The sequence below is a fragment of the Macrobrachium nipponense genome, chromosome 6 (genome assembly GCF_015104395.2).
Source record: "Macrobrachium nipponense isolate FS-2020 chromosome 6, ASM1510439v2, whole genome shotgun sequence".
Classification (NCBI taxonomy): domain Eukaryota; kingdom Metazoa; phylum Arthropoda; class Malacostraca; order Decapoda; family Palaemonidae; genus Macrobrachium; species Macrobrachium nipponense.
The window spans coordinates 118,643,585-118,661,227 of NC_061108.1; the positions used below are offsets into that span (position 1 = coordinate 118,643,585).

At 41.5% G+C, this 17,643-nt stretch overlaps 1 protein-coding gene across 2 annotated transcripts in view; it reads left to right on the forward strand.

Moving 5' to 3' along the window:
* Nucleotides 1–3,639: 3,639 nt before the first annotated feature.
* LOC135216051 (uncharacterized) overlaps nucleotides 3,640–17,643 on the forward strand; it is an 81,513-nt gene continuing 67,509 nt past the window's right edge. Inside the window, exon 1 of one of the 2 annotated variants that reach the window (XM_064251025.1) lies at nucleotides 3,640–3,728. The gene's annotated coding sequence lies outside the window, so the exon portion shown is untranslated. The remainder of the gene's footprint in view (nucleotides 3,729–17,643) is intronic. The other variant, XM_064251024.1, reaches the window with a different exon arrangement.

Genomic DNA, 17,643 nt, shown 5'->3' on the forward strand with positions numbered 1-17,643 from the left:
ATTTTCTCAGTCATGGCATATACAGCCATGTTTTAAGGACACGGCCACTACTTACTCAAAATTATAAGGGTAATAAAAGCAAAAATTGGAAGGAAAAGCCAGGCTATGACGAAGATGATTATGCATACCACAAAACTGATTCAAAATATATGCCACATGATATAATTGTAGATAATGTTACGTAATGTTATTGTTGATAAATATTACTCGCCCGGTTTCGTTTTTAATGACTAGTTTGAAATTTCGGATGGAAAGTTTTTTTTTTTTATAAATCATATTTCCTCTGTGGGATCATTTGCGAATGCTTGATGTTTCCTAACGAAATTCTCTAATGCATTTTATCACTATTTCCTCTTTGTTGATTCAACATAAATTGCAAGAGAAACATCTACAAGTAGAATGACAACATATCCCTTCTCCTCTCGCTCTCTCTATATCATTGCATCGCAATATCTGCAGGGATAAATTGGAATGGGGAGAGGGCGTAAATTTGATTTCGAACGTCGACGCATTTAGATGCCAGTTGTCAAAATTGTGTCGTGACAAGGAAGCCCAAGAAATGTGCTTGAAATAGACGTTCAAGTGGGGCTCGGCAAATACCTCTTTATTCGGATTAATGTAAGCAACATTGTTTATTCTTTAAAAGGTTTTCCGTGTTTCTCGAGGCTGCCTTCGCGTCGTTCTATAATGAGAATACTTATTATAATTATCGACTATTATAGACTTCTTCTTTCTCTACAATCTTGTGCCTATTTAGGGTTGCTATAATGGTTCTTCGACACATTCTTCCATCTCCTTCGGTCCAGTGTATCCTCTTCGCTCAATCTCAACTCCTTCATATCTCTCCTCACACAGTCAATCCATCGCTATTTTGGTCTACTCAACTTTCTCCCACCTGGTAGTCCCATCTCCATCATCTTCCTTATCGGGTGGTCTGATATAGACTAATGTTTAGTATCTCTGGTGAATTTAGTTTAATTAGGCCCGTTAAGGATGCAATCAGTATTCATGAAGTCTAAACTGTGCCATGGCTTCTATATCATAGACTTCCACAGACATGCGCATACGTTTCCTAGCCGGGAGATATGCCAGGTTCGTTTCCTTCTTTTTCTTTCGCCATTTCCAGATTTTATTTTTATTAAATGAATCTGTTGGTCAAGCAAATTAGAGAGCGAAGTCCCTTGAAGGTCGAGTACGCTAATGCCTATTACATAATCTTGTGAGGACTGGACTGAGACAAGGAGAAAACTCTTCTTGACTTTATTGTGTTGTTGTTTGAGATTAAGCTGGCCTTTTGCCAGCACGGGCTCTTGCTCACAGAGCAGTCCGTAGGCCAATTATTGTATGTTGTTTGAGATTAAGCTGGTCTTGTGCCAGCACGGGCTCTTTATTGTACAGAGACGACTGTGTCCTGTGCGGACGGAGACGTAGTGTCCGTCACACGCACACATACAAAAAGGACGGAGCTTCTACTGAGATTATGCTTTCTCGCACCTATAAATAAACATATAACTGAGCGTGGAGAATACATTTTTTCGTGATGTATATATCGGCGGAAAGGCCGTGAATTACTCTACATTTTGATATATGATAAAAGGATATATACATAAGAAGGACGGACGACGTTTAGGTTAAAATGTCGACCTTACAATCTCTTCCTTGTTCTTAGTTTTCTATTCTTAAACTCCCAGTCAATTGCCACTGAATTCCCGCATTTTATGCGTCAATCTTGGGGTCTTATTTTAGTAATGATATGGTATTTGCCGATCTCATCACACTCTCCTTTTTGCTTCAGGAATGCTACGCCTTCGACATGATCCTTAAATTATCTTGCTGTAAATGGTGTTGTTACCAATTTCATAGTTCCTACAATGTGATTTTGCCTCGAATCTTTCCGCATTGTATTTCATGGCTTCTGTGAGTTTAAATGCCATTTGAAAAGTATTGAAATCTTGCCCAGCAATTATTTGTGATGAAAGCGCACAAAATCTTATTGATAATAAAAGTAAATTTGATAAACCTACTTTTAATACCACAGCATCATTACATATCTGCCTAGATTCCTTTTACCTGAGAACAAGAGGCCTGCTTTCCATAAAAAGAACTATTAATGTACCTGCTTTAAGTTTTATTCAAGATTATTTCCAGCAAATGTATTTTACTTGAATTTAGCATGTTTTGTAACCCTATTGTGTGTAGCAGTCTGCTATTCGAAAGCATAATCGATCTGTAAAGATACTTATGCAAAGGACAGTGAAAAGCTTGGTAATGTTGCTGCTCAGTATGAGAGGCGTGCTTTAGAATCCTGTTAGTCTCCTGATCGCCTTCACTTGGTTGAGAAACCTTTCCACATTAGTAGATCCAGTTCTAACTGATGCCCTTGCCATAGTTGAGGCTAATGTTTATGGATTTTCTTGACAAGGCTGACTAAGTGCCACCAAACTGATTCAATATATACCTAATAATACAATACGTAAATATTGTCTAATTATTATTATTTGAGGGGGGCGGGGGCGCCAACTGGGAGGGATGGTAAACCTTTTTGAAACAATTCCTTTTCGTAGGGCTTCTTATATCCACAGAGGTAGTGGTATCAGTAGTAGTACTATGATACAAACATTTTAGCTGCCATTACTAGTATATTGCTCGTCGATGTGAATGTCAAAAGTGTGTGTGTTTTTTTATTATTATTAATCATATTCACATTTTGTATATCAACAGAAAACTCAAACTTTCGTTTATTTGCCTGTCCTGTCCCTTGGCATTTAGCGAGTGTTGCTCGTCTTACAGAATACCAGCATTTCTCTATGAGTTTCCAAGGCTGCGAAATAGTCTTTTTAGCTGTGTTCTGAATGTCAATTTGCTTGCCAGCTGAATAGGGCCTTAAAAACCGCTTTAAATAACTTGTGCTCTTAGGTCATCTATTTGTCTTTTTGCGTGACCGTAATTTCATTTTTAAAAATTTTACTACGTTTTTCTTTCTTAATCCTATCAATAACAAAAACTATGTGATTCTTTTTCCAGTTTCAAGACTTTTAGCGCTCTACCAGCGCAAGTTATGTATTACTTGAGTGCCCCCCATATATATATATATATATATATATATATATATATATATATATATATATATATATATATATATATATATGTGTGTGTGTGTGTGTGTGTGTGTGTGTGTGGTGTGTGTGTGTGTGTGTGTCTGTGTGTGTAATCATTGTTATTGGTAACTCTATACAGGAATTCCATTCACCAAAGCATTATCCACTCAAGGTGCAATAGTAAAGTAGGAAAATTTTTATTCTGTCAATTTACGTTGTTAGTGTTACCTCTCTGTTTTTAGAGTGTTTATACACAAAGTTCCATTTAAATCTTGGACCAAACGATATAAGATTCAACTTGAAAATTACCTTTTATGAGAGTGGCGAAATTAACGAACCTTGGACAGGTAGGTAAACCACGCCCCACAGTCATTCCAGCAAACATCTTATGTCGTACATTGAGCTCTGAAACGGCTATGAGCTGTATGTTTAGACTTGTATATGAGAAAGGATTAGACGCTTTGTATGGCATGATTAAATTATGATATATTTTTGACATAATTCCGAAATAAACTATTTTATAGATATTAAAATAAGCTTTGTATACTTGTATGCTGAGTGCTAAGTCGATAGAGTTCATAGGCACTCTTTGCAGCAGCCTTCATTCATAAACAAATCACCTGTGGACAGGTAAGAAAACAACGTAAATTAAGGGCGTTGTTCTGTCAAAATAGAATTCATATGCACATATCCCCAAAAGCAAATATTTTGATAACGTAGCATAGGTCACGGTATCGATTCAATAGATTTAGAAAGCTTAGCCGTTCTTGTAAAGGCTACCCTGGGGTTGCGTAGATGAGGCAAGTATAGTATTGGCTAGGGTTGGTCCTACCTAGCTAAGTAGCCCATGGAAGGCGAAATCCACGCCGAGGTAATTAATTGTTTTATTTGAGCTAGGCCAGTCTAGCCCATAGGTATCCCGAACAGAAACTTTAAAATCAGTAGGATGGGCCGAGGTTAGGTATTTGAGGCAAAGCTACCGAGTTACCTACTTTAGGATATCGGTGGTCTTCGGCAGCAGAATTCAAATTCTCCTGGCAAGGAATTATCGGCCAGGTAGGCTACAGTAGCCAAGACCCCGATTTCTGAAAGGGGTGGGTTCCCTGGCAAAAATACCTCTGGTAAATTTGGGGTAGATCTAGGAACTAGGCTAACTCCGTTGGGTATTTCTTTGGAAATTACGGTTTCCTATAGTATTCTGGTTGCTTATTAAGAATTTACTATTATTTTTGGGGGTCGACTGTAATTAACCCCAAGGGGCTAGTACTAAACATGGCGAAATACATTGGATGCCTCAATCCCTAGTGGCTTTTGTATTCGCAGGGACTGTTCCTTGCAGTCCTTGAGGAGTAATTGCCTTGAATTACAAAATTTAGTAATTCTACAGAAAAGATCTGCAAGGCATAAAAACAAGCAGAAGACTGCACAGTAAATGGTAAATGCAAAGGAGACGGGTGCATAAAGATAGCATTTATTTATATAAGTTTTTTGTTAAACAATAGTATAGAAAGTAGGCTGTGTAGCCTAAATAGCCTAATGCAGTACATGTGAGGTAATGTGAGAACTCTGCTGAGATAATGAGAAATTTATGGTCTTTTGTTTGTTTTTGTGTAAATCCCTGAGGGGATGGTACTAAACGTGATGAAAATTCCGCAGGGTGCAGTGCTTAATAATGACCCCATGAAAGTGAAGTCATAAAAGATGGAAATTTTCTGATTATCTCAGTAAATTTCTCAGTTTATCTTTCCTGGATTGCATTATATACACTTTTTAATAGTTTTAAGGCAAAACCTTATACTATTAATAAACAGTATCTCTATGTGGATCTCTTCTATAGAATTAAGATAACTTTTTACTTTATAATACAACACTCCCATGAGCACCATGTCTAGTACCAACCCTGTGGAAATGTATGTTAAACCAGAAATAAAGATGGTAATTCTAGGCAGTAACTCCGCACAGACAGCAAGGAACATTCCTGCGAATACGACAGCCACTAGGGATTGGGACATCAAATGTATTTTACCATGTTTAATATATACTAGTCCCTGGGGGGTTAATTACAGTCGACCCCCCAAAAATAACAGTAAATTCTTTATAAGAAACCCAAATACTATAGAAAAACTTAATTTCCCAAGAAATACCCAACGCAGAGTTATTACCTAGATCTACCCAGTAAATTTAGAGGCTAGTAGATGTTAGTATGATTTTTGTACTTGCTAAGCACCATAAGAATGCCAGTAGCGATGTGTGGTATTAGAATAGAATATTAATACCAAACCCCTGTTATTGATATGGGTCCCCATAATTGTTATGTGGCCTATACCCTAGCTTAGAGGTAACATATAATTGGGGTAGTGTGCAGACGGAGGCCTCACGAAACACCCCCCCCCCTCCCCCCCATGATATCTGTGGTAAGGTTAGGTAAATATAGTTCTGGTTAAGTTATATTCCCTCCAAAATGCCTTCTATAGTTAAGGGGTAGCCTAGGCCAGACCATGTAACTCCTCCACTGATTGCTTTTGTAAGCTAGATAAAATATGTAAGAATACCTTCAATTTCACATTTACTAATGCTTTAGTATACTTAATATTAGGCTAGACTTACCTTGTAGTTATTAGGGGAACCACTTTTTACATAGATAATAATACTTACCCTTTAGTCTAACACATTAGACCCCTACTAAATATGCTTTATTACACTATTTAAAGCTGTAGTCTTGACTTCGATGCCATTAATCAATCAATCAATCATCCTTTACCCAGCTAAGGTATGACATTAGTATCTTTCCAAGACTGAAATAAATGGCACAATTCCAGTGGTTAAATACTGATGATGATTTTAATTACAGATTGTCAACACTGAAGAACAAGTTAACAATTACACATATTTACATATACTTCAACCAAATGTATAATTTTCGGGTATTTATTGTCATGTGATAGATATGAGTAAAAATACAGGAGTCATAAAACTGTGTATTTTTTGTTTTATTATTGCGTATAGTAGATATATTGAAATACTCTCCTAAATATACCCCACTTGATTAAAACAAGCAATCTTTTGCTACATCATTGATATTCAATTGTAAATGAAAAATAGATAACAGGCAAAAGTTTCATAGCATATGCTGCTGAATTGTTCATTGTCCACTTCAGGAAATATGGAAATAATTAAGTATACACAATAAAACATTAATTAAAAAATGTCAACGTATCATTAGTATGTGGGAAAAAATGGCTCTTTATAAATGTTGAACTGGTTGTTGCTTCTGAGTTTTGCAAATTGACCTCATAGTCTGCAGGGTAGAGCTTCAAAACTAGCTAGATTATGGCTAGAGAATAGGTGTTTGCATACACACACATACACTATTATGATATGTAGCTAATAATGATACTAAAAGTTTCTCATGGTGCAGATCAAGGCCTTGAGAATTTGTTAGGTTTTATTCATAAAGCAAGACTGCATCATCATATAAGCACACAAATATACATAATATATGTACATATACATATGTAATTATACGGGCTAGAATTATGATAATGCAGGTGAAAAGCTTTATACTTAGCTAAAAATAGCATTTTATTTGGAGTCAAAAGTTACAAAAAAAATGGGAGACTGGTAATGCTGAAAAGATGGTAAACCCAAATATTGCTTTCAAGTAATCAGGTAAATCATCGCTGCCTGGCTCAAGAAGTTGTAAATGCACTCTTTCCTGCCTTAGAATAAAATAAGATGCCTGAATAGTGTTGTTTTAGTTGAAATTGAGTTATTAGAAAATTACCTGATTCCTGGGTTTCTGAGTGATAAATGATAATAAATGATTATGTACTAGTAATGATGCTTGAAATTTTGTAAATCATCTGGAATCACCAATGTCCATAAAATTTTAGGGAATGTTCATGTATACATCATACTCTTTTCCACACTATGAACTCGTGTTTTATATGTGGTACCATTGTAATGCTTTTAATGTCTCAAAACTAATTTTTCATGTTTTTAAATCTGAATGTTTTTGGACTGTACATATTCCCATTTGTTATGGAGGGGCTAATGTGAAAACAGAAGGCTTAGGTTTTATGTTATTTTCAGTTCATTCTCTATTGGGTGCAAAAATTTCATTAGGTTGCTTCCTTTAAAATAAAGAGTAAATAGTTAGAGGAACTGTGGGTATGTATCATGGACCTATATTTTTTTTGGAAACTACAATTTTTATGCATGACACTTACCTGGCAGGTATATATATAGCTTATCCTCTTGACGCACTGGCAGAATTTCAAAACTCGCGGCAACCGCTAGTACACTGGTAGTTCAGGTGATGGCCACCCCGCTCCCGTGGCGCTGGTACTTGGAACTATTCCCGTTTCCTCAGATTTTCTCTGCCAGCCGAACCGGCAAACATCGTTGTTGGTCTCTGTTAGAATTTCCTGCTCGTTATCTGACTTTTGGATATTGGTATCGTATTCACGAAGTTAGAGTGGCAATCGCATTTTGTTTGGACCTTGTTTAGTATGTCTGATTCAGGAAGTATGTTTAGAGTTTGTGTGAAAGAAGGGTGTAAGGTGAGACTGCCGAAATCATCGGTAGATCCACATACTATTTGTAAGAAGTGTCGGGAGGTTTGTATGTACGTGGGACAATAGTGCAATGAATGTCAGTGTCTGAATGAGAAAGAGTGGAAGGCTCTTATGAAGTATGATGGAGAGATTAGAAAAAGATCGGGTTAGAAGATCTGTATCTAGGAGTGAAAGATCGGGATCTTCGAGTAAACCTTTGGATGAATCTTTGCATGTGTCTTCTCCAGCTCATTCACATGTAGATGTAGCACCTTCCCCCCAGGTTTCTCCTGCTCCAGTTGCTGTATCTGAGGATACTACTGATCCACAAATAGTGAAAGTGTTCGCTGCCCTTGCTCCATGGGAGACCAAATTAAACGATTAACAGACAAAGTGGAAGTGTTTGGTGACAGTGTTGTGGAGGGGGCGCCTGATCGTCTCTCTCGTGCTCCTAGACCGAGACCTCTGTCAAGCTCCCAAGACCCACCCGGGAGAAGGCATGTCGACAGTCGAAGGGAGGCGAGAGGGGTTGACTTGCGATCAGTCGTCCTTCAGGCAGTCCGTTGATAAGTCCCAGGCTGCTGCAGTACGCCATAGAAAAGGCGATACTGGGAAGTGCCGTTATTCTTCGGATAGTTCAGCCTCGGGAAGGAGTAGGGCGGTTCGCGGAAGTATCGCGTCCTCTCAAGAGGTCATACTTTCCGTCCTCTTCACAGGAGGAAAGGGCTTTCGACCAAGAAGGGTGGAGTAGCCCTGAGATTTTTTCATCGAGGATGAAGAGATGATCCCTATCAAAAGGAAGAGGATTTCACGTCAGTTGGAAGTTCGCTCGCCTCTTCGTGTTAGCCCGGTGCGTCCTCGATCTCCTCATTCATCAGGAGTTCTCGTAAGGAGGCGGAAACGAAGGAGGTGCTGCGGGACATGCAGCAGAGATTGGCAGTGATTGATTCAATCATGGGAGAAGCCCGAACAACCTTCGGTTAGACGTAAGGGACTCGTCTCTCCCGGTTAAGTCCTCCAAGAGGACGCAGGACGTACAACGCGATCCAGGACGCAGTGCGTACCTTAAGAAGGACGAAGTACAGGACGCAGGACGCAAGAGGAGAAGTGATGGACGCATGGTGGACGCATACGTTCAGGAGGACGCAGGACGCAGGCCGGCAGCAAAGTCAAAACATTTTGTCTCGACAAGGAAGAGAGGAGTTTTATAGGGAGTCAGTGCCGCATTCGCTTTCTAAACAGGAGCTGCATAAGGACTCTGAATTGGAGAGTCAGCAGGATCTTGGTTTTCAAGATATTTCTTCGCAGGAGGAAGAATTTGCGGAGAGTTGCGGAAGAGGACAAGACGGAAGCTCCTTCCTTCGGACTACAGGAGGCTAACAGAGTGCCTTCTTTCTTTGTTTGAAGGAGATTTTCAACCTTCAGGCCCGCCATCGCCTTTGTCGCAATTTTCGAAGACTAAGACAGCCAGAAATCGTCGTTTTTGAAAATGACTTTGTCCATTTCGGCCAGAAAGCCCCTTCAACGCGTAAATGAGTGGTTGAAGGAGAAGAAAGAGTCGGGGAAGACTTCTTTTGTATTTCCTCCTCCGGCCAAGTTGGCTTCGAAGTCTGGTGTTTGGTATAGCTACGGGGGAAAGTCTTGGCCTGGGAGTGCCTGCCTCCTCCAGGGAGACTTTTCAACATAGTGGATAGCTCCCGTAGACATGCTTTGCATTCAGCCAAAGTGTGGTGGACTTCGTCGGAGTTCGACCATTTACTCAAGGTATCTTTAGGACCTTTGAGGTGTTTTTAATTTCTTGACTGGTCGTTGGGGGCCCTGGCTCGAACTTCGGAGATGAAGAGTCGTCAGTATCCGAGTTGTCGAGAAGATTATGTCCTGTATGGATAAAGCCTTGAGAGATGGAGCTAATGAATTGGCTTCAATTTTTACAGCAGGCGTCTTGAAGAAAAGACATCCTCTTATGCTCGTTCGCTGCTGAAAGGAGTGTCGAACGAGCAAAAGTCGGAGAGTTGATGTTCTCTCCTCTGTCAGGACAGCTCTTCCCGCAAGAGATCATTAAGGACTATCTCTCTCCCTCAGTCAAGGCGACTCAAGATCTTCTTACGTCATCCGTAAGGAAGTATTTACCTTCTAAGGTCATGAATAAGACTACGAAGGATACGAAGACAGCACAGCAGCCCGTTCGGGGTAGGACTTTCGCTCGACCAGCATTTAGAGGGAAAAGAGTTCCAACCAAAAGAGGGGCCAAAACTTCAACCAAACAATGATCAGAAGTCCTCCAGACTTGTGTGGGGGCCAGACTTTTAGACTTCTGGGAAGTCTGGCAAAGCAAAGGAGCGGATCCTTGGTCCGTAAAGGTAGCGAAGGAAGGGTACAAGATTCCCTTTCTCAAGAAACCACCTCCTCGCTACAGCTCGAGAGCCCTAGGGGCTCATTACATCGATTTAGAGAAGAGAGAGGCTCTTTGGCATCAGGTCGTCACCATGATAGAAAAGGGGGCAATAGAACCGGTTCTGGATCACGAATCCCCAGGGTTTTACAACCGTCTGTTTCTAGTACCGAAATCATCAGGAAGTTGGAGGCCGGTACTGGACGTTAAGCCAGCTAAACGTTGTTCGTAGAAAAGACCAAGTTTACGATGGAGACGAACGATTCAGTACTGGCAGCGGTCACGACCCAAGGGGGACTGGATGGTAACACTGGACCTTCAGGATGGCGTACTTCCATATTCAATTCATCCAAGGTCCAGGAAAATATTTGAGATTCGTGATCCAGGGAAGGATTTATCAATTCAAAGCCCTGTGTTTCGGGCTGTGCACGGCGCCTCAAATTTTACAAGAATGATGTCGAATGTGGCGAAGTGGCTTCATTTGGCAGGAGTCAGAGTCTCTCTCTACCTCGACGATTGGTCATAAGAGCACAATCAAAACAGCAATGTCTGGAGGACAAGGACGTAACATTGAATTAACTCAGCAACTGGGTCTGATGGTGAACCTGGAAAAGTCACGATTGATCCCCTCTCAGGAACTAGTTTATTTGGGGATTCTGATATCCTCAGTGACTTTTCGGGCTTTTCCGTCACCCGAAAGGCAGACCATGTATATCGGAAAGTGCAAGAATTCCTAATGAAAGACCAATGCTCAGCGAGAGAGTGGATGAGCCTGCTGGGGACACTCTCTTCGTTAGAGCGGTTCATTTCACTAGGAGACTTCACATGAGGCCCTTACAGTTCTTTCTGAACGAAGTCTGGCCAAGAAGATCGCAACCAGATTCCTTCCGGTTTCCAATTCCTTCGAAGATAAAGGTAGGAACTAAAGTGGTGGCTAGTTCCGGAGAGGTTGTCAGAGGGTACGTCACTCCCAGCAGAGGAACCCAGACCGGATATTATTTTCCGACGCGTCAGACGCAGGCTGGGGAGCGACGCTGGGCCCTCGGGAGGAGTCATGGCCTTTGGAGCGAAGAAGAAAAGGCATGGCACATAAACAGGAAGGAACTGATGGCGATCTTCTTGGCTATGAAAGCGTTCAGACCGTGGATCAGCGGCAAAGTGGTGCAGATCAACGCGGACAATACCACAGCTCTGGCATATATACGGAAACAAGGAGGAACCCACTCGTTGTCCCTTTGCAACCTGGCGAAGGAAGATTCTTCTTTGGTCGCAGAGAGGGAAAACGTCACCTGCTCACCATGGTTCATTCAGGGAGAGAAGAACGTCAGGGCGGATCTGTTGAGCAGGGACGGACAAGTGCTTTCCACGGAGTGGATGTTGCATCTTCAAGTATGCCAGAGATGTGGGAAGCTCTGGGGCACTCCAGTAGTGGATCTTTTCGCTACCGCAGCGACGAAGAGGTTACCGAACTATTGTTCTCCAATCCCGGACCCTCTTGCAGTCGCAGTCGATGCCTTCCTACTAGATTGGACGGGTCTAGATGCGTACGCTTTTCCCCCGTTCAAGATTTTAGAAAGGTAATGAAAAAATTCAGGGAAAGTCGAGGAACAAGGGCTGACCCCTGATAGCCCCATACTGGCCGGACCCAAACGTGGTCACAGAGGTACTGGACAATGGACAGTAGATTCTCCGAGAAGTCTACCCACGAGAGTAGATCTTCTCAACAACCCCCCACTTCGACAGGTTCCACAACCCCCCCCCAAGAACACCCTCGCTCTGGTCTGACTGCGTTCAGACTATCGAAAGACTTGTCAGAGCGAGGGGGTTTTCTAGAGAGCAGCGAAGGCAGTCGCAAGAGCACGAAGGCCATCGATATCAAAGTGTACCAGTCCGAAGTGGGAGAACTTCCGTAAATGGTGTAAGAATCGGAAGATTTCTTCATCCAGTACCTCTGTGACACAGATTGCAGATTCCTGCTATACCTGAAGAAAGAACTAGGTTTGGCTAATCAGAACGATTAGAGGCTATAAGTGTATGTTGTCTGCAGTGTTTAGACACAGAGGTTTTAAACCTGTCCAATGACGCAGATCTTAGAGATCTCCTCAGATCGTTTGATCAAAGAAGGATCGACGGTGCAGAACCCCTTCTTGGAATTTGGATGTCGTTCTCAAATTCTTGGAGATGGTATAAGTTCGAACCTATGGGCAGTGCGCCTTTGCGAGAGCTAACGAAGACAAAAACTATCTTCTTAGTAGCCTTAGCTACAGCTAAAAGGATTAGCGAGCTACAAGCTATTGACAAGCAAATAGGATGGAAGCACAACAAAGCAGTTTGTTCTTTTCAACAGGAGTTCTTAGCAAAGAATGAGAATCCTTCGCATCCATGGCCAAGATCATTTGAGATTGAAGGGACTGGCTGATCTGGTAGGTCAAGAACAAGAAAGGGTTCTTTGCCCAGTAAGAGCCTTACGGTTTTTATGTAGAAAGAACAAGAAGCATTTTAGGGGAACTTCATGTTCTCTGTGGGTGCTCCGTTAAAGATCCTATAGACCTATGTCTAAAAACGCAATGGCTTTCTTTGTAAGAGAAGTCATTAAAGATGCTCATTTGCTTTGTCAGGAGGAATGCTTCGGTATAATTAAAGTTAAAGCTCATGAGGTGAGAGCAGTAGCTACGTCCTTAGCATTCAGGAAAATTTAGCCCCTCAAGGACATTATAGATTCAAACGTATTGGAGGACAAACTCTGTGTGTTTGCCCTCTCATTACCTTAGAGACGTGAAGACAACTTTTTGATAATTGTCAAACGTTAGGCCCGTATGTATCCTCAGGCGTACAGTACTGGGCAAAGGAGTTTCCACCACCCCATAACCTAATAACATGCTAGGTTTTATATTAATTAGGTATATGTTTTTATGGTTGTCTGAGAAGGTTAAGACCAGCTCAGTCTGTGGTTAGTGTTTATTATATGTGTGTGTGGTTCAGGTGACTAACTTTCCTAGCATGAATGCCCGTGGTAAATGAGGGCTAGGGTTCTCTGTCAACAAATTGGTCACGTCCAGTTGTCAGGCCCTATTGTTAGCTTTCTCACAAACAGGTCACGTCCTAGTTGAGAGCTACTAAGGTTTAGCAGGCTAAGAGGCAGGACCTACGAAGTCAGCTACCTTAGCAGGTAAGGACATAATACATAGTTACTAAAAATTTAGTTAATTTTTCGAAGAATTATGACGATGTTGCTGTCTATGACCCACCTCCAAATGTGTCAATCAGCTATATATATACCTGCCAGTAAGTGTCATGCATAAAATGGTATTGTTATGATACAATAAAGTTTTATGCATACTTACCTGGCAGGTATATTATTAATTCCACCCTCCTCCCCTCAGGAGACAGGGTTCAGAGAAAATCTGAGGAAAACGGGAATAGTTTCCAAGTACCAGCGCCACGGAGCGGGGTGGCCATCACCTGAACTACCAGTGTACTAGCGGTTGCGCGAGAGTTTTGAAATTTCTGCCAGTGCGTCAAGAGGATAAGCTATATATATACCTGCCAGGTAAGTATGCATAAAACTTTATTTGTATCATAACAATACCATATTTTTTTTCGCAAAAATAGGCAATATCTTTCAGATGCTCTTTACAGTTGACACACAACCTTCACAAGTCAAGAGAAATTTGGTGTTATTGTTTCAAAATAAATTAAAATACTTTGGGTAAGATACTACACTTCACTTAGGACATGAGTACTACTGTAATTGCTATTAGAGGCACTTTTTACAAAATTAATTTCACACATACCATATTAGTGTGTACTATATATATATATATATATATATATATATATATATATATATAATATATATATAATATATATATATATATATATATATATATATATTATATATCATATATATCTATACATACATATATATACATACATATATATATATATATATATATATATATATATATTATATATATATATATATATATATACATATTACATCCACACATATATATACATACATACATATATATATATATATATATATATATATATATATATATATATATAATATATATATATATATATAAATTTTTTTGTCAGCTATTCATGTGTTTTGAGCATTTTGCACTATTGCTGCGGATGCAATTCCCTTTTTTCTTCCTAGCCATAGTTTCCCACTGTAATTCTCCTATGTGTTTCCATTACTTGTCCCCATGTATGGGTAAGGGAAAGACAGAAACCGGTTATATTTGCACCAACAGTAGTAGTAGGAGTGCATAAACACCAGACAAGCTGTTGAGAAAAAACATGTGTTTCATTTGGCAAGAATTAATGTCATACCTTTGTCTCTAATGTTAGTTATAGTTTTGTGTTGTTGGTAAGTGTATGACAAATTAATTCTCACAAAAAGCATGATGTAGGCCATATTTTTATATAAATATTTTTAGGTAGAAAAGAGGATTTTTGGTTTTAGTTTGTTGTGCGGTATTGTGGTAAAGGTAATACATATTTAGTTGTAGTGTAGTAGTAGTAGTGGCTAATATTATAGTTATTGTCATTTTATGACACTAGGCCTTAGTAACTGTATGACTAGTTGAGGGGTAGTCACTTGTATTTTAGTTTGTTTTGTTAAGTATTATTAAATTATGAGCTCTTTTTACTAGTTTCAAAGCTCTGTTGCATGTTGAATAGGTTTTATATTTTAACTGGATTTTAAAGTAATCAGTTTTTACATTTATGCACTGACTTACGTTGAAGGTCAAATCACTGGATTTTAGATTCTGAATTGTTTGATGGTTTGTACATTACAGTCTCAATAAGATTTTCCTTATTCCATGTGGAAATATACAGTAAAAGTAATATGATATTGTACTATGTGATAAATGATTTCACCACATATTGAAACTTGTTAAATGCCATAAATTGGTGGGATATTTAATATTTACTTGCAGAGATTATCCTCATTTTAATAGTATTTATTTTATGAGCCAAAGAAGAGAAAGGATGAGAAGTTATCACTGTAAATGCTGTTGCATGTCAGTGATGTTGCTGAGAGAGTGTTAGCTAGGAAATTCTTATGTAGATATTACTATATATCGAGCATATAAATGGTTTAATAGATGGAATTTAGACCTAAATTTTCTTTTTTGTACATGAACTTCCCTGACAGATATATACTTAGCTTATAGTCTCCGACGTTCCCGACAGAATTTCAAATCTCGCGGCACACGCGACAGGTAGGTCAGGTGGTCTACCTTACCCGCCGCTGGGTGGCGGATGTACGAACCACTCCCGTAAGCTTGTCAGATTTTTCTCTGTCGCGGGAACGATAACAACTGTTGTCGGTTCCTCTCGATAGTTTTTCGATTCTCGCTTGCCTGGAGTTAATTTGGACTTCTTTTGGTGACGTATTCGCTTTGTTTGGCTTGGCATACGCTGATTGTGGACCGGTTTGATTTTGAGTTTGATTTTCTTTAACGATGTCTGATCTAGAATCGGTAGTTAAAACTTCGGTGTTGTTTAGGGTTTGCGTGAATGAAGGATGTAAGGTGAGGTTGCCGAAAGCTTCGGTAGACCCCCACACACCGGTTTGCATGAAAATGCAGGGGAATGATTGTGCGTTTGCTAACCCTTGTAGTGAATGTAAGGGATTGAATGAAGAAGAATATAAGGCTCTCTCTTCTTATGTTAGGAAGTTGGAACGTGATAGAGTGCGTAAGGCTTCCTCTAGAAGTTCTAGCAGATCTAGAATGAGTGGATTGGATGTGGATCCTAATAGTACTAACGTTAGAATTAGAACCTTCTTCCCAAGTTGCAGCCCCGGCTCCCCGCACCGAAGCCGGAGATTCGCCTTCGGAGGCGGCAGCTCTGAAAGCCAAGAATCGTTCTGTGGATCAGAAGATTCGTCAGTTGGAAGGTAAGGAGAGTGTTAGTGATCAGTGCAGTGTTCCCCAGTGTTGTGGAGGGTGCGTCTGACCGGCTCCTTAGTGCCTCTAGGCCTAGACCTCTTCCAGACTCCCAGTTCCATGGAGTAGGAAAGTCGAAAGCCGCAGGAGGGCTAGGGAGAGCCCCCACCGGTCAGGCGTCCCCTCGGCAGATCCTGAAGTACGCTCCCAGGCTGCCTCGGATCGCTTACAAGAAGGAGCTCCTACGCCAATGCTTCTCCTCTTCGTCGTCTCCCTCTCCGAAGAGAGGTTGGAACTCCCCGGATGCGTCGCGCCCGTTGAAGAGGGCTTGGAAGGCTCCCTGCAGTCCTTTGGCTTCTAGTCCGGAGGTTTTCCCGGAAGAATCGTCGGTGGAGGCGAAGAAACACAAGAAATCCTGTGATCGTTCTTCTTCTCGCGCTCCGCACCTCGGCGCCTGCTTCCGAGGAAGAATTAAAGAAGATTCTCCTACGAGAGTACTCGCGGGACTTCAAGCTCGATCACGGCGCTAGCAGACTCTCTAGCAGTTAGATCACGTAGGAAGAAGGACGTTTCTCTTCCGATCAAGAGATCATAGGCGCCGCCTCTTCAGAGGATCGTTATCCTCCTTCAATATGGGGATGGTTTCGTATGAAGGTGGGGGCTCGCGTGAGCGCCCTCGCTCGCGGGAGCGCTCTCACTCGCGTGAGCGCCCTCGCTCGCCACTGGCTCTCTTTCAATTTCAAGGCGCCAAACATCGGGTAGGACGCTCTATGGAGAAAGAAGTTTTTTCTCCAGATTGGATTCCCGCTTCCGGTAAGCGCACTGCACCTGCTCATCACGCGATTTTCTTCAACTCCCTCGCGTGAGACTTCTCCTCAGCAGCTTCAAGATTATAGAAGGCGCCCATTATACAAGTAGGCGTTCTTCTTCCAGATGTCACTCTCCTCGAGTATCGGATCGTGACTTCTCTCTGACAGGCATCTAGAGTCTGGTAGGAGTCGTGTGCATGATAGACGGCCTACTGTTAGCCGCTCCCCGCAAGGTAGGCGCCAAGAGCCTACTGCACATAGCTCTCCTAGTAGGCGCTCGTCTCTTTTAAGGCGTCATACTCCTGATTATTCTCCTAAGGGCAGACAACAAGAGTCTTTCAAGCGCCCTTCTCCGTGTAGGCGCTCTCCGCTTCTAGGCGCACTTCTCCTGACCGTTTGTCTCTTGGTAGGCACCAGGAATCCCGGAAGCGCCCTTCTCCAAGTAGGCGCTCGTTAGTTTTGGAAGCGCCCTTCTCCTGAATGTTACCCTCTTGTTTAGACGTCAAGAGTCTCGCAAGCAGCCTTCTCCTAGTAGGCGCATTTCGCCTTCCAGTCGAACTTCCGTTGATCGTACGCAACTGGACAGGTATGGAGAGCCGCGCAAGCGCTCTGCTCTCGATAGGCGCTCTTCTCCTGGCAGCCGCTCGCCCCGCCGCAGGATAGGTGCATAGAGTATAGTAGGCGCTCGCCTCCTCGTAAGCGCCTGCGGATGTTTCCGAGAATTCTCGGAGTAGGAGCCTACCTCTCCTTCGGCTGAGATTCCGTATACCTCGAAGAGGGAGTCTCATCGTATACTTCCCAGATCTTCTCATCGTTCTCCAGTGGATGTGAACTCTTCTAAGAGAGGGCGTTCTCCAACCTCTCGCTCAGTCCCTGCTA